Raw genomic sequence first — 25,669 nt, 5'->3', positions numbered from 1 at the left:
AGTCTTGGGCACTGGCTGTGCTGAAGACTATACAACCACTGCGGCGCCGAGGTCGCTAAACCTAGCCTGGGCGTGCGACCAATGAGCTATCTCGACTGATATCAGCTAGAATCCAACACACAGCTGAATGAGGAACAGCCGAGGATGGTGCGGAAGAGCGACGGCTGAGGTTTAATTATGTTTTAGTAATGTCATTGACGTTACACAAATTTCCAACAGCTATCGTGACTTCAGGCAGAGAAGTTTCTGTCCGGCCCTCTGTAACTGTATCTTCACCATTTACATTGCTGTTGTTGTTGTTGTTGTTGTGGTCTTCAGTCCTGATACTGGTCTGATGCAGCTCTCCATGCTTCTCTATCCTGTGCAAGCTGCTTCACCTGCCAGTACGTACTGCAGCCTACATCCTTCTGAATCTGCTTAGTGTATTCATCTCTAGGTTTCCTTCTACGATTTCTACTCTCCGCGCTGCTTAGTGTATTCATCTCTAGGTTTCCTTCTACGATTTTTACTCTCCACGCTGCCCACCAATACTAAACTGGTGATCCCTTGATGCCTCAGAACATGTCCTACCAACCGATCCCTTCTTCTAGTCAAGTTATGCCACAAACTCCTCTTCTCCTCAATTCTATTCAATACCTCCTCCTTAGTTATCTACCTATCTAATCTTCAGCATTCTTCTGTAGCACCACATTTCGAAAGCTTCTATTCTCTTCTTGTCCAAACAACTTACCGTCCATGTTTCACTTCCATACATGGCTACACTCCATACAAATACTTTCAGAAACGACTTCCTGACAAATCTATACTCGATTACATTATCTGGCATCATTTTCATCCAGTTTGTACATAAAATCATTAATAGCATGGAATCTAAACTGAACTAAGTAGCGATTCTTCCAGTCCTGAATACGTATTATCAACTGAAACTAACCTGCATGAGTAATTAGTTTAGCTACGAAACATAAATAACCAAGCGCTACCCAATCGTCACCACAGTAAACACTTTTCCATTTTATGCAGAATTCCATTAATAAGTTGCCCACTGCAGACAACAGGGACACCATCACACTGAGACAACACCTTAGTGTATTCCTCATTATTTTTGTAAAATAACGGTTGCCTAATCATGGGTTAAGTTGTAGGAAGTGGGGTTCATAAATGGAAGTACATATCTCAGTAGCAAATATTAATTCAAATTTAGCGCTAATATGGAATCTTATTCAATATGACTCCAGAAAAACGAAAAGAAAGCAAAAAAAGTACAGAAAACTAACATGAAACAGTTAAGTGAATCATGTGGGACTTTGGTTGTCATCGCTAGGAAGACTGAAAGGAGAACGAAACCGGAGTTAATCATCTGCACAGCTCTCATTTTCAAATTATCGAGAAATAAACCAATCAATGCAAAGTTCTAAGTCCGAGGGGTGAACGCTTGCTTGTAATCTATGTGACGAACGGATAATGTGCTTGAAACTTGAAAATAGAATAAAACCCTGCAAAAATTTTCGTACATATGCACATGAACAGTCTGTAAGGTCTGTACCGAATTTGAACGATCTTTTAGTGTTGGCTGGTGTAGCGCACACAGTGATTAAAACGGTGGTGGTGGGGGGGGGGGGGGGGGGGGAGGGAAACACGGTATTCGTCGAAAAGTAAGTTTCTAACGCTTATTTTCGACCTATATATATCAATATTTGTATGTCAATTTGTAGTGTTGCTTATGTAGAGTGTTGTATCTGTCATTCTGTCGCGGAAATTCTGTGGAAATTGGAAATTTGCGATAAGTTCCTATGGGACCGACCTACTAAGGTCATCGGTCCCTAGGCTTACACACTACTTAACCTTACGCTAAGGACAACACACACACACCCGTGCCCGAAGGAGGACTCGAACCTCTGACGGGGGTAACGGTTAGAACCTTCGCAAGGCGCCCAAGACCGCACGGCTACCCCGCGCGACGGCAATTCTTTGACTGTGTATACATATTTCAGTTATGTAAACTGGTTCGGCCAACAGTGCTGCCATGTTATCAGCCACTGCAAATTACGCCCCAGTGCTACCAGCCTTCCACTAAATTGCTTATATTTGGCACTCTGTGAATGGACCAACTCTTTGTGAAATTTGGTAGATTTTAATAATAATCATGGTGTTGCTAAAAACTCTATCTTAGACCCATTATTATCCCAAATCACAAAACTGGACAGGAATCCTATCCTAGTGAATTCAATTCTTAATATACTAATTTATTATGGAAAGACTTATTCGGCAGCTGTAAAAGTAGATGTGATTGCTTTCTAATGTGTGGAGTTATAGTGTTTAAAGTTCAGTTTTATAATTTGAGAAACGCTCCACTTCCAGTGCATTTTTAAATCAATCTGCAATCATTTTCTTAAATAAGTTGCCTTACTTGAAAAGCTCACGGAAAATAGTAAAGTTGTCAGTTAAAAGAACAGTAATATTGATATGAAGTGAAAAATATGATTAATTGTTGCATTTATGCACTCTGATGAGAATTACAAAGTTTTATCAGTGTTCATCTCATGGGGAAGGGTTTGAATTTGAATATAATGTTGTGTTGGCATTTGCACATCCAACTATATTTTGAGAAGGTTTATCAAAGTACATTTGTTATTTACAGAGTTATAATTCGTTAATTGATACTTATTAGTGAGTATACTTACCATTTCCCATACATACTTGCGTAATTTTGTTAATGAGCATGGTTCTTCAAACCATGAAAGTTTAAGGGCCCTCATGTGCTAGGCTAGTTAGTCAATGAAGCAAAGCAAAGGCACCTTCAGAGCCAGTTTAGTTAGATTTGCATTCTGTATAATTGCTCCAAACTGAGCTTAAGAAAGAAATATACACTGTGTTAGCTATTCTATTGGTAGTTGATTAATGCTCAGGCTTAGAGACCCTCTATTAAGTAATGATCTTATAGAGTGTGATCATTAATAGATCCCCTGATTTAAGTCAGAACCATTTCATGCTCTTCCCTGTTTAGTATTGCTATTACTTTCATGTGTGTAGGTGATTGGTTCTATAAACTGCTGCATCTAGTTTATTTAAGGTACGTGTTGCTGAGAGGCATATGTTACTGTTTGCTATCTCATTGGCCATTTGTTTCCAAGTTAGTGGTACATTTATCTGCATGATTAGGTTACTGTGATGTAGTGTGACCAGATATAAAGACAGGGTTTAGTGTATGTGTCAAGGAAGGTTAGGTTAGCCTTAGCAGTGCCTTCTGCTTTATTATATTGCTTGACAAAAGAGTGCCTAATTATCCTGGCGAACGATATTAATACGTAATGTTACAACTTGCTTTTGTGCTGGATGAACGTCTCTTCCTGACTCGCCTGTTTACCGTTGGTTACCTCAGCTGGAGTGTTTCTGAAACGAATCCCAGTCTGTTTTGTTTCCATTAGGTTATCTCACGGTCATAACTTTCTCAAAAATTCCTCGCAGGGGTTTAACGTTAGCATCGATTGCCGTTTAGGGAGGTCGATGTTACCGTTACATGTTGAGATGCTGAGAAATTTTTCACGTTTGATGGGAACGGAGCGGCGCGATTCTTGTTGACAATCGTGCTAAATATATATTTGCTACACCTCATGTGGGCACTTGAGGGCTAAGGTAACCTAGTCGCCACACGTAAGGGATTAACTTCCAGAAACTGCAACGTCAAGAGCGTGCCGAAAATGCACTGGAACCATCCCAGAATGCCACCCAACTTGAGCAAAGCTTTTCTGCCGAAAATCCACGGTGAACACGAAATACCCGGAAATCCGGTTCCTTGCGTGAGATCCTTGCAGCCACTACCCAACAATTTCTACTATCCGCTATAGTAATGAAATAAATGTATCTGGACTGATACATGATTGTAAAGTGACATGTATCGGTCACGTTACACACTTACTGAGCAAAATACGATCTTACAGAATACAGAAGGTGATCAGTGGTAAGAATGAAAGAGTTCACTATCACCGCGGAGCACTTTGAAAATAGAAAAGCGAGTGTCATAGACTCGGCATTTATCACAACATATTACAATGATTTGTGCATAAATTGCAAAGCTACATAAAGCAGTTTGAGATTCATGTTGCTGTGTATTGCAAAGTCGCCATTGTAGAATGCCATGGCGTAATGCAAAGAATTCTTGTAACTACTCATTGTTTAATTACCGAACTGGCAATTAGTCCAATATACTGATATGTAGATATCTAAAAGGTTTAGCATTCGGAGCCTTTTGAGGTAGAATGATCGTCTGAAAAGATCCACCAAAACGGCACATAGTTTACGAGGATTATCTGCCTTAGGTGGAGAAGTAATTTAACACATCTGTAGGCTGAAGAGGCTATTATATTCAGTATGCCTGATGGTTTCTACGAGTGCGCAAGTTTACTTCATTCCCTAATGTGCTGTATAAGAACTGCAACCTTCAACTGTGGAAAGTTATCATTAAAGAACTCAGACTGCCAGAATGAATCTTCCACTCTCCAATGGAGTGTGCGCTGTTTCCAAACCTCCTTGAAGATTAAAACTGTGTGCCGCAACGCAACCCGAGCCCAGAGCACTCTCCTGCACGGGTAATGCTCTTACGGATTAAGCGATCCAAGTAGTTTCAGAAGCTGCTAATCTGCCAGAATATTTTTAAAACTCAGAAGTGGACGGATGTCCAGAATGATTCGTACTAGCCTGGTGAGCACTCGCCAGTAGGTTGCCTAGGATAGACCTGATCAAGAGACAGGGCACCAGAATCTCACTTACAAGGGTTAGGCGACTCAACACCAAAATTTTCTTTCCAGAGGATTTCTTCCAGGAACTATGGTAGTTTCTATTAATTTGCTCAGACGGAGTGGACGGGCACTGTTGTTTGGCAACAGTAGGCGTATTACATGAAGACAAACAATTTGTCTCTTTTATCTCAAAACTTAAAACAAAAGTCATAAATCAGTTAATGAAAAAATAGAATCCTAATTAGTTATGCAAGAAGAAATAAATCAGAAATCGCGGGAAGATGTGGCCTTTACTACACAGTTGTTGTAACTGGGAAACGAGAGCAATTTCGGAACAGGTAGCTTGGCACTGCTGATTATTATACTCTACTGACAAGGGGAGGCCGCCAATTGTGAAATTCAGATTCGATTCATACTGCGCATAATAAAAGCTCATGGCCAGAGGTGTAATGTGGCAAAGCACCAAGATGCACTTCTCAGACGTTGTCGGGAAAATCGACAGTTAAAAGAAACCGCTGCGGTGAAATGCTCTCTACGATTAATAGTTTTCTACAGCGTCGTAGCGTAGTGGTAAGCGCTCGGGTTCGTAATCCGAAGGTCCCAGGATCGAATCTCGCGCCATGCGACCTTTTTTTTTTAGTATAAGTTGTTGAATGTCGTTTGCCGTGGAAAAAATGGCGACTTCGAACATCATTATGTTTTCCGCAAATAGAGTTGTATTTCATAAATGTTATTAATTGTCCACATAATGTTAACCACGTATAGTTAACGGAAGACGTAAAAACGATATTCCGAAACGAATACGTATAGCGTAAGTCAAACGTTCGAATTAGAATAGAGACCCCACGAACACAAATTTGCTGTGGCAGGTATGAAATATAAACTCGCTCGTTACACTTGAAGGACAGATGTTGAATGGGCCGAAACGAGCCGCCGCATAACAGCGTAGTTGCCTGCTAACTGCGAAAGAAGGTAGATGCGGTCCATAGCGCAACTTATAACATCGTCGAAAATCGGTGCGGACGTGAGAGCTTAAGTACACCCTGTTAAACAAACGGGAAAATGGAGGCGGTACAATTGAAGAGCGATCCGCCTTCATCAACATGCATAAGCAATTCATTAATAGTATATATATATATATATATATATATATATATATATATATATATATATATATATATATATATATATATATGTGTGTGTGTGTGTGTGTGTTACAAAAAACTAATAATAAAAAATTGCATGGCGCTAGATTCGATCCGGCGACCTTCGGATTACGAACGCGAGCGCTTACCGCTGCGCCACGACGCTGTAGAAAACTGTTAATCGTAGAGAGTATTTCACCGCAGCGGTTTCTTTTAACTGTCGATTTACTCGACAACGGCTGAGAAATGCATCTTGGTGCTTTGCCACATTACACCTCTGGCCATGAGCTTTCATTATGCGCAGTATGAATCGAATCTGAATTTCACAATTGGCGGCCTCCACTTGTGAGCCAAAACGTTGTGACTGCCTGCTTAAAAGTGTATTGGTCTACCTTTGACACGTAATACAGCACCGATTCTCCGTGGCAATGACTGAAAATTGTTTTTAAGTTGGTGGAGATGTATAGCACCATATGTCTACTCACTGGCCAAGCAATTTCCGTAAATGAAACGCCTGTGGTGGCTGGAAGAGGAGCTGGTACCCAGTAGCGACCCAGACGTCTAGTATTGGTATTAATCAGGCGAATTTCGAGGTATGGACAGTTATCCTGCTGCAAGATGCCACCGCTGTGGGGAAAAACATCTAGCATGATGGGTCGCAGATGGACCCCAATGGAGCCTTCACGCCACAGGTCGCATGCAATCGCACGTAAATGTTCCCCATAGCATATTAACTATCTCACCAGCCTGGCTTCATGGCACGGTTCACGTTTCGAGCAGTTGGTCGCCTTGGTGAAGTCGTTGAAAGACGGCAGGCATTTGCAAAACGATTTTCATGTTTATTTAATATTTCTAGTTGTTTTGCTGATGAATCGTTTGTATTAATTGTTTAGTCTTGGGACTCCTGTTGCTGCGGTGAATGTACTGGATTTTTCTTCGATCTTTGCTGGTCATCAAGGCTTAGTTCGGGGTCGGACTCATTACTGGAGAAAATTCTATTCCAGTCAATGGGCCACAGTTCGAATACAATTGTGGAGATTCCCTCGACATCTATGGGTCTTGGAGCCATTCCTTTTTGCAGCAGGACCCTTTGGTTGTCATCCACGGTGTTGTGACTGCGACCGGAACGGTCGCGGGGTTGACGTGACGGAAAGCGGGGTGGGACCCACGGAGCGACCCGCGAACAACACAAACGGGAGAGGACGGACACGACCAACGAAGGACCAAAGAAACAACAACACGATCGAAACAACAGAACCACAAGATACCCACGTCTACTCGCACACAAGAAACTACGGACGTTGTCTAAGGCAAGTCCAGAGACGCACGCAAGATCAGACTGGCTGGCTGAGCGAGAGGCAGGTGCTTAAATACATGAGCAGGGGCGCCGATATTGGCCGTGTTCCACTGTGGCGCCCTCACACTAAACGTAGGCCAGGAGGCGCGCGCCGCCACAGCTTACGGCGCTATGGTGCAGAGACCTCTAGGGGTCTTCGACCCCCATGCCGTCTGGCGCGCATTCAAATTCCGTGGCGCGCGGTACCAGACATGGTACCCTCACAACACGACAATTCATCTCTGGCTTACATTTTAGCAGGATAATGCCGTAAATGGTGAACGAGAGCTTCTACTGCTTGTCTTTGTGTTTCCCAAACCTACCCTGGCCCGTAAGGATCCATTATTAGGAACGTTTGGAACATTATGAGCCACGCGGGATTAACCGAACGGTCTAGGGCGCTGCAGTCATGGACTGTGCCGCTGATTGCGGCGGAGGTTCGAGTCCTTCCTCGGGCATAGGTTTGTGTGTTTGTCCTTAGGATAATTTAGGTTCAGTAGTGTGTAAGCTTAGGGACTGATGACCTTAGCAGTTAAGTCCCATAAGGTTTCACACACATTTGAACATTTTTTTGAGCATTATGGGAAGGGCCCGCCGATCATCACGAGATTGTGAGGATCTAACGCGCCTGTTCGACAGAATCTGACCCGATATCTTCAGGAGGTTATGCAACAACTCTATCAACCAATGTCAAACCGAAGCACTGCTTGCATAAGGACCAGAGGTGGACCAACGCGTTATTGATTTGCGCGATATGTGAAGCTAACGCTCTTGAATAACTCACGCCATTTTTCTGAAATTGCACCAATTTTTTTGTCTTTACATGTAAATCACATCTACCGATTTCCTTCCCATTCGGATATGATAATCCCTGTAATGTTGTTGCTTTAATTTATTCTGCAAGCGGTGCTGCTATTCAAGACCATAAAAGTGGGTTAAAACCTGTGAGCTATCTGAGGAAGTTAACCTTGCATTACTGCGCAACTGTTTCACCAGGTATCCAGTCTATCTTACCAAATTCCCAACCAGACTAACATTAATTATAATCTTTTAATAGTCATACGACAACCGGTGATATATATATAAAAAAGAGAATTTAAATAACAAGAAATAAATCAGTTTATATTTGGAAATTTATTTTAACATTGATCATTGAAATTTCAGCATATTAAACTTGATTCATAACTAAACTGGTGCCTTATTTAGGATTGTGAAAATGTGAGTTGATAATCTTACAGAACACATCAAATATGGAGCCAAGATTGGGAGGCTGCATACAACACTGCATTCATAAAATAACACACGAGGAACGTTGAAACATGTGCAAGAGGAAATTAACTACTACTAACCGATTCAATTTTCACCCAAAGAAATTACGTTCGTAGCGCAATCCTGTCCGTCATGTAATTACCACACACTGGTATACTAAATTCATACTAACTCTCTGTGAAATCTTCCCGAAAAGAATGGCTGAGGGCTACTTTGATGATTACACCACATGCTTCACGTGGTCAACTTGGTTTACACAAAGAGTGTAACTCCACAATAATTTTGATAATTAAAATAAATTAGATCGAAAAGCAATTTACAAAAGAAAAACCTCGAACTGGTTACTAACGTCTTACTATTAACCTGATGGTTCAAACAATTGTATAAGCACGTGGTACTGGTCTCACAAAGTACACCCCACGTGGGTTGAACATAAAGAAAAGTTGCTATATTGAAAAATATTGTCAAGACGAGACGTTATAATCTCACGCACATTCGCATTTAAGATTGATGATCTTAGTTAGAGTTACTGATCAACATGTGGTTCCACTTTACTCACAAAGTAGTGACAAAGCAACTACTGGAAGATATTCTGAACTGTACACTCGAATCACACTGCGTTGCAATTTAAGATAACATTAGATATTTTAGAGCTAAACCTGATATAAAGGTGAATAAATTTTCAGTTAGCCTGAACTTAAGAAATCCATTGTCCTACGGACTTAGCAGACACGCGCTTAGCCGGAGATCTTACCACTTCAGACGCTCGCCGCGGACAGACTGCCGTGGTCCCTTCCTGAGGGTGGCTCACTAATACAAACGGAAGTGGCCAGAGGGGCAGCTTCCTATACCAACATGACAAGGGACGGACAGGACCATACTAAGAGTAGAAACCTCTCTGCTTTTAGAAAGCGTAGCTACCTGTTCCGACGTTGGTCCTACTGTTCTCTAGCAGACAGGCTTGTCTGCTACCATCCAGCATGCAACTAGAAATACATTTGCTCATTCATCCTCTCACACAAAAGGGAAGGGGGATGACAATATCTTATCATATACAGTATACAAAAGAAAGCGGATGTAGGTTCCGTATGAGACTGTGTGACATGAATTACATATAAACTGTGTTTTAAAGTGTAGTAGTGTGACAGATCGTTCTTGTTTATGTGTAAAAGTAACACGTTCCACTACTCAGTCTCCTCCCAGATAGTCAGAAACGCCACAGTAAATTTAGAAGAGGAATTTATGCCGTAAATGACAACAGATTTAAGAAATTAACATGAACGGAATCCAACAGCGACCTTTCATCCCCTCACGATTCGACTTCCTTTTTCTCTTTAAAATGTAATTAGCGCGAAGCATGTAAGCGAGTAAAGTTTTTTGCCCGCATCTCGTGGTCGTGCGGTAGCGTTCTCGCTTCCCACGCCCGGGTTCCCGGGTTCGATTCCCGGCGGGGTCAGGGATTTTCTCTGCCTCGTGATGGCTGGGTGTTGTGTGCTGTCCTTAGGTTAGTTAGGTTTAAGTAGTTCTAAGTTCTAGGGGACTTATGACCACAGCAGTTGAGTCCCATAGTGCTCAGAGCCATTTGAACCGAGTCAAGTTTTAGAAAAGGTTCGAAATTTTGTTTAAAACTTTTTTGATATCGCTGATACTCCCATTTTCAAAGACTTTAGTACGGTTGGTAAACTTGCGCTCCGATTTCAAACAAAGGCTAGTTTTTCACGCATCTCGGTGTTAATGACGTCATACGAGTGTTTCTTGAACTGTGTGTCGCACAATTACAGGGTTATTACAAATGATTGAAGCGATTTCACAGCTCTACAATAACTTTATTATTTGAGATATTTTCAAAATGCTTTCCACACACATACAAAAATTCAAACAGTTTTTTTTGGCATTCACAAATGTTCGATGTGTGCCCCTTCAGTGATTCTGGCAGACATCAAGCCGATAAGCAAGTTCCTCCCACACTCGGCGCAGCACGTCCCCATGAATGAGTTCCAAAGCATCGTTGATGCGAGCTCGCAGTTCTGGCACGTTTCTTGGTAGAGGAGGTTTAAACACTGAATCTTTCACATAACCCCACAGAAAGAAATCGCATGGGGTTAAGTCGGGAGAGCGTGGAGGCCATGACATGAATTGCTGATCATGATCTCCACCACGACCGATCCATCGGTTTTCCAATCTCCTGTTTAAGAAATGCCGAACATCATGATGGAAGTGCGGTGGAGCACCATCCTGTTGAAAGATGAAAATAGCTCCCTGCTAGCTTTATTCGTCGACTTCCGCGGGCTACGCGTGAAACTTGCCCGCACGCGTTCAACCGTTTCTTCGCTCACTGCAGGCCGACCCGTTGATTTCCCCTTACAGAGGCATCCAGAAGCTTTAAACTGCGCATACCATCGCCGAATGGAGTTAGCAGTTGGTGGATCTTTGTTGAACTTCGTCCTGAAGTGTCGTTGCACTGTTATGACTGACTGATGTGAGTGCATTTCAAGCACGACATACGCTTTCTCGGCTCCTGTCGCCATTTTGTCTCACTGCGCTCTCGAGCGCTCTGGCGGCAGAAACCTGAAGTGCGGCTTCAGCCGAACAAAACTTTATGAGTTTTTCTACGTATCTGTAGTGTGTCGTGACCATACGTCAATGAATCGAGCTACAGTGAATTTATGAAATCGCTTCAGTCATTTGTAATAGCCCTGTATACAATGTTGCAGATATATTCAGTGCTATGTGTGGATACTGTCAACAAAATGTATCACGAATAGAGTTGGTAGCAAAGAAAAAGTAAGTTAAAATGTCTTGTCTGGTGCTGAAGTTTCACTCCACGAACAGCGGAAATATAGTAAGCAATAAACTTCTATTCCTTCATTGTTTTGTGAGGAGTGTCAACAAGATAAAGTTTCGTAAGGGTCTGAAATTATGTGTAAGAATTGTCGTAAGTTACTAAGTGCTCTCACGGTGGACGAATATAACCTGGGCAATTTGTCCGTCGTGAAATACTCTGCCTCAAGATACGTTCACAGTTTCTAACTGTAATAGGTACCTTGTGTTAAACCTCTGACATAAGATTTTAGCACTTAGTGATAGATTATTACAGCTTTTAACATTTTTGATTCGGTAAGTAACGATATGAAATGTTGAAATCAAATTTTTGTTATCCGTGGATGTCTTTACATGTGCAAGCAGCAACTGGGATTGAGTCCCGGGTTAGCTGTTTAGTAACATACACGGTCCAATTACATTAATGTCCGTTAAGAATGCGGACCGCTGCGAAACTTGCAGGAAGGGAAGCAACCTCTGGAAGGTACCGCCAGGGATGTTTACCCATGCCGACTTCATTGCCGTGCCCAGTTGCGCTACGTTCGGCCGAGGATTCATGACGTGAACAGCCCGATCGCGGTGGTTCTACAGATTCGCGGCTGAGTTTGAATCCGGGGTGTCTGGTGGCCAGGGTAGTACGGTAAAGGCATCATGATGTTCCTTGAACTACGCTCATACATTGAGAAGTGTGTGACACATTATGACGTCCTGCAGCTAGATGCCATGGTGCCAAGGAAAAACAAATTGCATGTCTGGGTGGACATGGTTCCCAAGGATATATGCATACTCGTGTTAATGCATTGTGCTTTGGAGGAGACAAAATTACTCAGGGAATGCTACGAAACTATTCCCCAGGCCAAACGCATGCAGGGTGCTCCACTCCACACACTACAACGATCACGAGTCCGACGGAGGCCACATGTCGTCCCTCAGTGCACTAGCGTGCAAATTCCAGCCTTCGTCATTGATTGAGAGCAAACAATGTGGGTGTAAAATCCAAGCGCTTGATGTGGAGGCCCAAATACAGCAAAGTTCACTCAACGGTCGTTAAAGAGACGTTGCTGGTAGCCCCTTGTTTCATGCTGGCGGTCAGTAGCAAGTCTATTCCCCCGCATGCACCTCCACAGCCTCTATACGCCCCTGACACCCATGACCGTTGGTGCACCACAGCTACTTCTGCGTCGGTTTTGGACAACACCATTTTGACGTGAATGATATACCTGAACCACGGGGGCACACTAACATTTTTCAGACTTAATCGTTTCGGAAATACTTGCACACTGGGCCCGAGCGTAGGACAAACTGCTTTTTCTCCGCGTTGTTGTAACGACTGCACTGTCTTCCACATGCCCCCGACATGCTTCGTATCCCCTGATGTGTTGGCAGAAGAGCCAACACCGTGTTGCTAGAGGAGGCCGAAATGCACGCGTTTAAGCTCACGCAGACTGGCGTGAGGTCTGGAACAATTAAAGGAGTTGAGTCTACTAAATAAAGTACGGAGTTGCTTGAATACTTAACTTTAATCCATAATTGGAGATCATCGCTCTTGTTGATACATTAATTATAATCTCAATATAAACTGGTAATGGCGCCTTGCTAGGTCGTAGCAAATGACGTAGCTGAAGGCTATGCTATCGTCTCGGCAAATGAGAGCGTATTTGTCAGTATCTCATCGCTAGCAAAGTCTGCTGTACAACTGGGGCGAGTGCTAGGACTTCTCTCTATACCTGCCGTATGGCGGCGCTCGGTCTGCAATCACTGACAGTGGCGACACGCGGGTCCGACGTATACTAGCGGACCGCGGCCGATTTAAAGGCTACCACCTAGCAAGTGTGGTGTCTGGCGGTGACACCACATCCCCTCCAGTGCTAATGCTGCCTCCTACCGTCTGTGAGTGGTTACTGCACGTTGACATCGAAGATAAATGGTAGTGACATTAGATTGACTAGAGCATCTAGGAGGTCACGGGAGATGTTGCTGAAGCTAGGATCGAGATAGGATGTAGAGGGGTATCGAACATGTCCTTTACGAAGTACGCGTCCTGGCACTTGCTTCAGACGATTTTCGGAAGATATTTTGAAGAATCAGCCTCAGTTGTGCAAATTTTCTGGTCATGTTTCGGCTTAATTAATCTAGCCTCCTTCACAAGCATAAAATTACTACAACATGCCAGAGTAACGCACAAGCAACATTAAAATTAAAACCTATAGTACCGTGGTACCATGTCGAATTAAAACTACTTAACTGAAGTCGAGCCCTGGCATCTCTTCACCGCGCGGTCGGTTGGCAGCGGCAACTACGTTGGCACTGATCGTTGGTTATCAGCACCCAACACGTGATATACAGATAGCCAATGATATACAGCCTTGACTCTCGTATGCGCATGCGAACGAGTTGCTATGTGATCACTGCGATTCCGCGTGCAACAGTCAGTGCAAAAAAAAAAAAAAAAAAAAAAAAAGGTTCAAATGGCTCTGAGCACTATGGGACTAATCATCTGATGTCATCAGTCCCCTAGAACTTAGTACTATTTAAACCTGACTAACCTAAGGACATCACATACATCCATGCCCCAGGCAGGATTCGAACTTGTGACCGTAGCGGTCGCGCGGTTCCAGATTGAAGCGGCTAGACCCGCTCAGCCACACAGGCCGGCAGTCAGTGCCAACGTAGTTGCCGCTGCCAACCGGCCACGTGGTGAAGAGATGCCGGGGCTGGACTTCAGTGAAGTAGTTTTAATTCGACATGGTACCACGGTACTATAGGTTTTAATTTACTCTGGCATGCTTCTGAAGAAGGCTATAATTTAGCCGAAACGTGGTAAAGACCAGAAAATTTGCGCAACTGAGGCTGATTCTTCAAAATATTAGTCTATCACAGTTACTCACGGGGCTGCATCACGCTAAAAATTCGTAGATTTTCGGAAGCCATAGAAACTTAAAATTGCGGGTGACCGGACGGCAGTTTCAACCACCGTCTTCCAACACACCATGCAGTGAACATTTGGATTCACGTTCCTTAGAAAACATGATTGCCTGTAGTGACACGTAAAGTTGCTCCTGTTCAATGGACCAAGTGTACCGATTGCCCAATGAGGCGCCCAAAGCGCAGAGTGTGGGCAGTGTAGTTAAGCCTCGAGAAAGTTCAATAATGTTTTGATAGGTTTTATCGTACAGTGATTTGAGCCTAGTGATTCAGGTTTACCACGAAAATGAACCACGATTTTTAGTTCAGCAATCTCAGTGATGAAGGTCGACAGGGATGTGTCAAACTACTCCTGGTTTGACGAACAATCAGGCAACTGTAACTTCGTGGCGGATTAAAACTGTGAGCCAGACCGAGACTCGAACTCGGGACCATTGCCTTCCGCTGGCAAGTGCTCTACCATCTGAGCTACCCAAGCACGACTCACGTCCCGTCCTCACAGTTTCACTTCCGCCAGTACCTCGTCTCCTAGTTTCCTAGTTTCATATCGGCGCACAGTCCGTTGCAGAGTGAAAATCTCATTCTGGAAACATCCCCCTGGCTGTGGCTAAGCCATGTCTCCGCAATATCCTTTCTTCCAGCAGTGCTAGTTCTGCTTCTGTCAAGTTTGGAAAGTAGGAGACAAGGTACTGGCGGAAGTGAAGTTGTGAGGACGGGGCGTGAGTTGTCCTTGGGTAGCTCAAATGATAGAGCATTTTCCCGCGAAAGGCAAAGGTCCTGAATTCGAGTATCGGTCCGGCACACAGTTTTAATCTGCCAGGAAGTTTCATATCAGCGCACACTCCGTTGCAGAGTGAAAATCTCATCCTGGCATCAGGCAACTATTGCAGCTAACAGGCCTATGCATTCACCTGACCTTAATCACATAGAAGATGTCTGGGATATTTGGAACAGCCGGTGAATCGTGATAATCAACATTTCTGCAGTCTTGTAGCTTTGCAGCATCTAATCAGAAATGAGTAGCTACAGTTGTATAAGTCATACCTGTGTGAACGTGTGGACTCTCCGGAGCCTAAATTTTTGTACAGCGTCCTTACGTCAGCATTTTCTGGTGGAAAATGTACAGCCGGAAGGCGCGGGTGCTGCCGCGGTGTATTTTGCAACCCGCGCCCTCGCCGTGTTAATATTCGGAGCGCGCGGTGTGCAGCCCACGCACGCGTGATGCACGGCGACCGCCTGGCGAGGGTATCGCTTGCTGCAGGTGTGGCCACGAGCGCAGACGTGCGTGCAGACTGTAAACTGGCCAGCGCAGCGGTACACAGGGCGCCTCCACAGATAAGGCCGCTCCGCGAGAGCGCCGGACTCCTTCGCTCCGGCGGAATTGTAAATTCTGTTTACGGCTGCCGTGGCGCAGCAGCGCCTAAATCTTGCGCCGGGCGTCCAGCGGGAAAACGGAAAGCGGTCCACATAAGTCATGAGCGGCGACGCGGGGTCGTGCGTAAACATTTTACACGACGGTTAGCGGCTGGCCACCGGCGGAAGCTGCCGCGGCGGACTCCAGCGGCTCACCATAAGCCCTCGCTTCCGTAGCAACAGCCATTATATATCTCTTTGGAACATCAGTCCGAGGATACGCTCACCACTCTTGGACAGCGACAGAACTTACACTCTATGAATTCTTCTTCTCTTTTTGGAGGTGACAGGCGGAATTCATAGATAACTTTCCTTCGGAACCTCTAAACCCACTGGAAGAAATGGAAACCAAGCAACTGTTCAAGTTAGTTTGTAGAATCTGTGAGTCTTGAGACGCACCATCGGACTTCCGGAAAAAATCTTCCACAGAACATAGCAACGGGAGTTATGTGCGAGTACTACCGCACAATCAGCTGTGCGCTACGTACCAAGGATAGGTTGTCAAGTGGGCATTCAAGTAGATTTTGTGAGTAAATAAGAAAAATTTATGTTCGGTAAAAGTAACGCAGTGATTTATTCCACCAAACGGGGTACTCGTGGCGCACCTAGGGATGAAGTTGTGATATACATAGTCAACAACAAAGAGGAAAACCAGCAGAAGACATCAATGACTTCGATTTCTAGATATACAGGTTGTTACAAAAAGGTACGGCCAAACCTTCAGGAAACATTCCTCACACACAAATAAAGAAAAGATGTTACGTGGACATGTGTCCGGAAACGCTTAATTTCCATGATATAGCTCATTACAGTTTCGTTCTTCCACCTACGCCCGATGGAGCACGTTATCATGATTTCATACGGTATACTCTACCTGTGCTGCTAGAACATGTGCCTTTACAAGTACGACACATGTGGATCATGCACGATGGAGCTCCTGCACATTTCAGTCGAATTGTTCGTACGCTTCTCAACAACAGGTTCGGTGACCGATGGATTGGTAGAGGCGGACCGATTCCATGACGTCCACGCTCTCCTGACCTCAACCCTCTTGACTTGCATTTATGGGAGCATTTGAAAGCTCTTTACGCAACCCGGTACCAAATGTAGAGACTCTTCGTGCTCGTAATGTGGACGGCTGTGATACAATACGCCATTCTCCAGGGCTGCATCAGCGCATCAGGGATTCCATGTGACGGAGGGTGGATGCATGTATCCTCGCTAACGGAGGACATTTTGACAATTTCCTGTAACAAAGTGTTTGAAGTCACGCTGGTACGTTCTGTTGCTGTGTGTTTCCATTCCATGATTAATGTGATTTGAAGAGAAGTAATAAAATGAGCTCTAACATGGAAAGTAAGCGTTTCCGGACACATGTCCACATAACATATTTTCTTTCTTTGTGTGTGAGGAATGTTTCCTGAAAGTTTGGCCGTACCTTTTTGTAACACCCTGTACACTGCCCCCCTCCTTCCCCCCCCCCCCAAATGCCACACCAGCAGCTACAGTAAAAAACAAAGTGTTCTAGATTAAGATTTAAGTAACATTTCTCTATGTATGTATGTACAAACGCTTCAAGATAACGGAACATGTTCGAAACGCGTTGCATTATGGTAGGTTAAGCATAAAATAAAAAGTGACTGGTAGCAGAAACTTGAAATAAATAAGCGCCACGACTAGTCATTTTGTTCTGCTATGTAGCGTTGTCTATACTGAGGAGATTTCTTATTTTATCAGTCGCCCTTTGCTTGGGACACATCTGTTTTTCTCAAAGTTAAGTACTGCCATTTATTTTCTGTAATAAAAACTCATTTATACGATTTGCTTGAATCGTCTGTGTTGTGATCCGAGTATCATGTTTCCTAGGCACCCAATATTTTACGAGTAGGCAGGATACAACATTTCTCACACATAGTAACAGTCTGCCGGCCGGCTGTGGCCGAGCGGTTCTAGGCGCTTCAGTCTGGAACTGCGCGACCGTTACGGTCGCAGGTTCGAATCCTGCTTCTTGCATGGACGTGTGTGATGTCCTTAGGTTAGTTAAGTATAAGTAGTTCTAAGTTCTAGGGGACTGATGAGTTCAGATGTAAAGTCCCATAGTGCTCAGAGCGATTTGAGCCATAATACAGTCTGAAATAGAAGGCATAGCGCCCTGTGGAGTCTCAGCTCATCTTTCTCACTTGCACTTAATGGCGTTTTGTATCCAGAGAAGATCACTCCGCTATATGGAGCTGTCCGTGATGCATCATCCTAGACAAGCTGTTAGACGGAAAATTTGTAACAAGTAGTGCCAAGCAGTGGCGACCACGGAATTCTGCAGAAAAAAGTAAACCGTTAAGCTGAAAATCTTATAACCATTATACCTTCTCACATTCCGCCTTACCTAAACAACCTAAACGCAAATCTAATCAGTAGGGTTCCATAAATGAAAGATGTGAATTACAGTTTGACGTCCCACCTAGGCGAGTTCATGACAGACTTGCTCTGTTCGTCAGTCCGAAGACTGGTATAATGCAACTGTCCACGTTACTCTGTCCTGTGCAGTCCTCTTCATCCCTGCCTAGCTGCTACAGCCTACATCAAGCCTTGGTCTCTCTCTACAATTTGAACCACCAAACACTAAGTCACATAATTCAAGATTCCTTGATGGCTAACGATGTGTCTTATCAACCGATCCCTTCCTTAAGTCAAGTATGTCATAATTTTTTCCCATTTTTATTCAGTACTTCCCGACTAGTTACTCGGTCTATCCATCTAATCTTCAATATTCCTCCAACTCACCGCTGTTTATAATCCGTTTTTCACGTCCGTACAAAATGTACGTTCCAGATACAGTGTGACAACTATTGAACCATATGAAATAAAATCGTCATCACTTCTGAACGGTTTGCGTGAAGACGTTCAAACCGCACGGTTGGCCGCGGGGCATGATGGCAATTAGCATGTGCATGCGCACGCGTCTTGTTGTTGTCGGCCATCTGCAGGTCAAAACGTCCTGGTACAGCATGCCCGAGCGTATAGCACTTGTGAAGGACTACTATGTGAGTAGTAACAGCTCAACTGCGACTCAAAGGAAGTTTGCGACCGAGTTCAAGCTGAAGACAACCGGTCCAAGTGTGCTAACAATCAAGAATTTGATTCGGAAGCGTAAGATAACAGGTAGAGTTCGTGATGACTCTGGTGGCAATGGCGTCGTCCCAGAATGATGAAAACGTCTGAAAACATCGGGAAGACACGCGCTCTGTTTCAAACCAGCCGCAGGAAATCGATCAGTCGAGCTGCACAACAGGTGGGAATCAACAGGAAGACACTGCGGTAAACTGCTGTTGCAAAGCTGCATCTCTTCCCATACAAAATTCAAACCCATCGGCCGTTAAGTTCCAGGGCCATGCAGCAATGGTTGTGTTTCGCCAGTACTACTGTTCACAGAATTGGCGAAAAGGACATTGATGTGAATATGGCTTGGTTTAGCGACGAAGCACACTGTCATTTCAATGGGTTCGGCAATCAGCAAAATTGGCGCATCTGGGGGACTGAGAATCGGCATTTCTCGATCGAGAAGTCTGACCGGCAACTGGTGACGGTGTGGCGTGCAGTGTCCAGTCGCGGAATAATCGGTGCTGTATTCCTTGATGACACGATGGCTACCGAACGGTACGTAAAGGTTTTGGAAGATGATTTCATCGCCATTATCCAAAGTGACCCTGATTTCGACAAGATGTGGTTCATGCAAGACGGAGCTCGATCCCATCGAAGCAGGAGCGTGTTTGATGTCCTGGAGCAGCACTTTGGAGACCGCATTGTGGCATGGGTCACTCAGAGACCACTGGTGTGGGCCTCGATTGGGCGACATATTCCCCGGTTATGAAAACATGCGACTCCTTTTTGTGGGGCTATATTAAAGATAAGTTGTACAGCAATAACCTCAAAATCCTTGCTCAGCTGGAAACAGCCATTCAGGAGGTCATCGACAGAATCGATGTTCCGACACTTCAGTGGGTCATGCAGAATTTGGCTATTCCCTTGCCCCATGTCATCGCCAATGACGGCAGGTACATCGAACATAACCTACATCCGAAAATATGTAGTGATGTTTACATGTTGTATAAAGCATGTGTACATTTTAGTTTGAAAGTTATTTACGTTTTTTTCCATCAACAGTGAAACCCATGTGCCACTTCCAGTCTCTTGTTTCCTAATCTAATGTCCTCATCCTCGTCTAAATTAATTCGACTATGTTCCATTACGTTGGTTTTACTTTTATTTAAAATGACTTTATACCTTCTTTCTAGACACTGTACTACTTCGTTCAACCGCACTTCCATGACCTTTCCCATCTCTCACGGACTTACCATATCTTCGCCAATCGTCAAAATTTAAGTTCCTTCACCACGGACTTTAATCCCCTTTCCGAATTTTCAATTCCTTACATCCACAGTTTGCTCAGTGTACCAACTGAATAACGTCGGTGATATGGGCACAACTATATTTTTTCACCGCCTTCTCTCATACTGCTCCCATTTCATGTCTTTCGCCTCTTACAACTGCAGTCTTGTTTTGGTACATTTTACAGGTAACTTTTCGCTTGCCCCATGTCATCGCCAATGACGGCAGGTACATCGAACATAACCTACATCCGAAAATCTGTAGTGATGTTTACATGTTGTATAAAACATGTGTACATTTTAGTTTGAAAGTTATTTACGTTTTTTTCCATCAACAGTGAAACCCATCTGCCACTTCCAGTCTCTTGTTTCCTAATCTAATGTCCTCATCCTCGTCTAAATTAATTCGACTATGTTCCATTACATTGGTTTTACTTTTATTTAAAATGACTTTATACCTTCTTTCTAGACACTGTACTACTTCGTTCAACCGCACTTCCATGTCCTTTCCCATCTCTCACGGACTTACCATATCTTCGCCAATCGTCAAAATTTAAGTTCCTTCACCCCGGACTTTAATCCCCTTTCCGAATTTTCAATTCCTTACATCCACAGTTTGCTCAGTGTACCAACTGAATAACGTCGGTGATATGGGCACAACTATACAACTATATTTTTTCACCGCCTTCTCTCATACTGCTCCCATTTCATGTCTTTCGCCTCTTACAACTGCAGTCTTGTTTTGGTACATTTTACAGGCAACTTTTCGCTCCCTGTAAGTCGTCCATGTTATCTACAAAATTACAAAGAGTATTCTAGTCAACATTATCAGAAGCTTCCTCTAAGTCTACAAATGATGTAAAAATAGGTTCGCCTTTCTTTAACCTATATTCTAATATTCTACGTATTGTCAGTAATGCCTTTCGATCTCCTCCATTCCTCCAGAACCCAGACTTGGCTCCCCCGACATCGGCTTCTATTGGGTTTTCCATTCGTCTCCAAATTAGTCGTGTTAGTATTCTGCTACTATGATTTATTAAAATCATATTTTTGTAACATCCACAACTGTCAGTGCCTGCCTTCTCTGGAAGCGGGATTATTGTATTCTTCTTGAAGTATGAGTGTATTTCGCGTGTCTCATGTATTTTGCGTGTTGTAGTGGGGTCTTCAGTGCTTAATGTTCAATGATTTGTCTTCAAACGAGACGTTGTTCGTTTAATTTAAATAAGTTGCGTGAAACTGTTGACCCACTCTAGAGTTATAAAATATTACTTACTATGTTATATCGTCTGTGGTCTCGCGTCTTGTGTGAGATATGATGCCGGTCTCGGATCCCATTTTTGAAACGAAGAAACATTAGCTGATGAAAGGACTGCGTTATTGTCGTGTCTCAGTGAGATAAAATTTCTGAACCACGAAACGAATACATTCACTAATATTTGCACACATTGAACTACTAACAAAAGATACTTCTGCCTTCAGCAATGCTACAAAAGCACATTATCTCCAATTACGTTAGCTCTTCCACCAAGAATTTCCATTTCACATCACATTCCCACCAAGACTGTGCACAATAAAAAAGAAATGATTCTATAAAATCAAAGACTTTACAACTTTGTCGATATCAATCGGTCGTACACCTTTACAACAATTATTTATTTACGAAATTTCAATCACCAACTTCCTCTTCCGAATGCGAAAACATTTTGTTCATACCCAACTACGTATGGAGAAATGATAATCATAATAAAGTAAGAGAAATCAGAGCTCGAACGAAGAGATTTAGGTGTTCCTTTTTCCCACGCGCGATTCGAGACTGGGATGGTAGAGAAGTAGTATGAAAATGGTTCGATGAACCCTCTGCCAGGCACTTAAGTGTGAATTGCAGAGTAACCATGCAGATGTAGATGTAGATGTAGAACGAAAAAGAATGAAATTTAAATACAATGCTTCAGCATTAATTCAGATATGTGTAATATGAATATTTAAATACGCACTGGTATCGTAACTTTCTTCACGTAGCAATATACTGTAAAATAGTTTTGACGTGGCTAGGAGAATAAGCTCTGAATAGGGTGAGAATAAAGAAATACAGGGTGATTCAAAAAGAATACCACAACTTTAAAAATGTGTATTTAATGAAAGAAACATAATATAACCTTCTGTTATACATCATTACAAAGAGTATTTAAAATGTTTTTTTTTTCACTCAAAAACAAGTTCAGAGATGTTCAATATGGCCCCCTCCAGACACTCGAGCAATATCAACCCGATACTCCAACTCGTTCCACACTCTCTGTAGCATATCAGGTGTAACAGTTTGGATAGCTGCTGTTATTTCTCGTTTCAAATCATCAATGGTGGCTGGGAGAGATGGCCGAAACACCATATCCTTAACATACCCCCATAAGAAAAAATCGCAGGGGGTAAGATCAGGGCTTCTTGGAGGCCAGTGATGAAGTGCTCTGTCACCGGCTGCCTGGCGGCCGATCCATCGCCTCGGGTAGTTGACGTTCAGGTAGTTACGGACAGATAAGTGCCAATGTGGTGGCGCTCCATCCTGCTGAAATATGAATTGTTGTGCTTCTTGTTCGAGCTGAGGGAACAGCCAATTCTCTAACATCTCCAGATACTGTAGTCCAGTTACAGTAGCACCTTCGAAGAAAAAGGGACCAAAAACGTTATTGGCTGAAATGGCACAGAAAACGTTCACCTTAGGCGAGTCACGTTCATACTGAGTTGTTTCCCGCGGATTCTCAGTGAACAACTGTCGTCGATTCACTTCTGCCGTACTCAATAACACAAAAAGCTTTCTGTTGAGCGGTCGCCATCTTAGCATCAACTGACGCTGACGCCTAGTCAACAGCGCCTCAAGCGAACAAATGTACAACTAAACGAAACTTTATAGCTCCCTTAATTCGCCGACAGATAGTGCTTAGCTCTGCCTTTTGTCGTTGCAGAGTTTTAAATTCCTGAAGTTGTGGTATTCTTTTTGAATCACCCTGTATATCTATCGGCAGTGTTCTCTTCAAAGCAGCCATCTCAATACTGATCTTTACTCGTACAGAGAGCACGTAAAATCTTGCTGTGTGGACGGCCTCCTTGTGAATGTGATATCCAACCCCTCAACAGTGTCCCATCTCGCTAAGCAACCATAAATAAAGGTAGTAGTGCATAACCGTTGCTGTAACTATGGTGTGACATTAGAGTAATGATCTGCAATTTACTTATTTACTGTGACCTCTAAGAGTGGACAGGTACACAAACTCTTCGACCGCGTACGCGTGTGAGCTAGAAATATGAAACCTTCGGACATGAGTAGGGGATGGGTGAGCTCTCTTAATCCGTTGCTTCCTTCTCAGCGTCATTACGGTAAGCGGCCTGGGTACAAAAACATTAAGCCAGGCGCTTAAGCTCTTGTCAGTTTACACGAGGGACAGATGCCAAGCCGCGTCCCCTGGCTTCCGGAGAATCTCTGAAGGATCCGTTTGCTTCAGTCGGCTGTTTTCTTTCTTCGATCGTGTGAGAGTAATGTCCACAATCACGAATAAAATATCTGCCGACATAAAACGATTTCTTCAAATTATGCACATTACACGGAAGCTAACGATGGGATTTAAAAGAAAAATTCGTCTTGTTTATCTTAAAATGTGTTGGACTATGATGCTTTCACTTTTTACCCTTACTACTAATGCTTTTCAGCTTGTAGTAACAGTAGAATCTAATAGCAGTAAAACTGTTTCTGTTCTGATCATACCGGAAAAATCAGTTCAGCCACCTTACTTTCAACGAGAGTCGTCAGAATATCTGAAACCCTCCAAAAGAAGTCTTTCTGAGAAATTAGGACTTGCCATTTACTTTTCAGACTCCTGTCCGGCCTTATATTAAATTCCGACTTTGTCTGTCTTGAGCCTGGTTGCTTCATATCTGAATGTTCATTCCATAAGACATAATCAATAGTATAGTTTTAAAATTAGAGTTCTGCTATGTGCAGTGCAAAGATAGATATTTCTGTATGCTTTGACACAATAGCACTAGCCTGTGCCTCCTTTGATAGGGGTCCAAACTACCTCCTTTGATAGGGGTCCAAACATACGATTTCGTGCGTATTATACCTAGTACATCTTCATTTGTTACTCCACCTATCAAACTATAGGCACATTTCTACAGCTCCGTACTGCTAATGATTATACTACTTCATTCTCTAGCTACCCTTGCCTTGTTCCCCTGCATTATGAGTTACACTCCTAGTTAGTATCCAGTTTATTAACACTTTACAGTAGTTGATTCCTCTGGACGTCATCTGCAGGCAAAAGTTTTTATTGCCATGTAGTGATACGCTTTTGATATCTCTCTCGATTTGACCAACTTGCATAATCCTATTTCCGTGAGATAATTATTCAATGTTTTCGAACCAAGCTAGATAGTCCACTGGCAAGACAATCGCCTAGTATGCGGAGTAAGCTAGTTGAAATTCACTTCAGGCAATTATCATTTATTATTTACCGACTTTCCTTAAAATTCTTTAAAGCAAGTGGCCATAAACGGCACAATTTTATCCGTAGCCAACATTTCGCTCCGTCTCTAATGATCCCGTTGTTTGGTATTTATGAAGACACTAGTCTCTTTTCCTTCAACATTTCAGTGTTTTAGTTTGTGCTCATTCCAAACACATGTTTAATGTACATTCTCCCTTCATTTCACTCAACAATTTACGTTTTTCTTCCTTTTAGCTAGAAGAGCTGTGTCATCTTCAAACCTCAGCGATGAAGTAGCCACCTTCAACCTGTGTTGATATTTCTTGTGAAACTTTCTTTTGTTATCCATCAGACTGATCACTGTTGTTTCACCATAATGAGAATTCTGAGAATATGAATTGCACTGCAGTAAGTGTTCCGTAGCATTTAGGCCCGGTTGCGATCTTGTGAGATTATCTATTTGTTTTGGTGATATTTACTTTTCTAAGTATCTGAAGCCCGCATTCGCCACAACTGAATATCAGCTAGTTTTCATTGTCAAGTCTTTGTAATAAATAATATTGACGTACGATAAAGAAAGATAGTCAGATTCGAGTGGAAAACGGTTCATTGCACTTGCACGTCAGTTTCGCATACACGCTGTAGTCGCACCCCTGTCCAAGATGTCCGTCCATGACCGAAAAGATGAAGAAAGAACGGAGTAGACCTGGAGCGGCTTCGCTGCCTGCAGTAAATGGTGTGTGACGTCTCTTAGGCCAGATAATGGCCGTTGGCGCTTTGAACAAAGGGACAGAGGGAATACTTTCTGGTCGGAGGCATTTTAGTATGAGTTTTGAGGCATTGATTCGTGGGACACTGGGCAGTCAACTTGATCTTCATAGACGCGGAGCCACAACTGTTTTGGTGACATAGTTCCAGTGTAGCACGGGTTGGGCGTAGAAGACTTTAAAGCATATTTTTCACCTTTTGTATTTAGGAGTCTTCTCGGCTTTGATTTACTGTTTTTATTTTCCTTTACAAAGACAGTGATTGTAAAAATTCTAAAAAGTAGTGTTCCTACTGGAAATGACGTAGCTCTCAGCGGAATGAACTGTTTTCAATTCTCGATTAATGCTACGCATTGTAAGATCACTGGCTGTACAATGAGGGAGAAAAAGTTACA

The sequence above is a fragment of the Schistocerca nitens genome, chromosome 9 (genome assembly GCF_023898315.1).
Source record: "Schistocerca nitens isolate TAMUIC-IGC-003100 chromosome 9, iqSchNite1.1, whole genome shotgun sequence".
Taxonomy (NCBI): domain Eukaryota; kingdom Metazoa; phylum Arthropoda; class Insecta; order Orthoptera; family Acrididae; genus Schistocerca; species Schistocerca nitens.
This window is presented reverse-complemented; position numbering follows the sequence as displayed.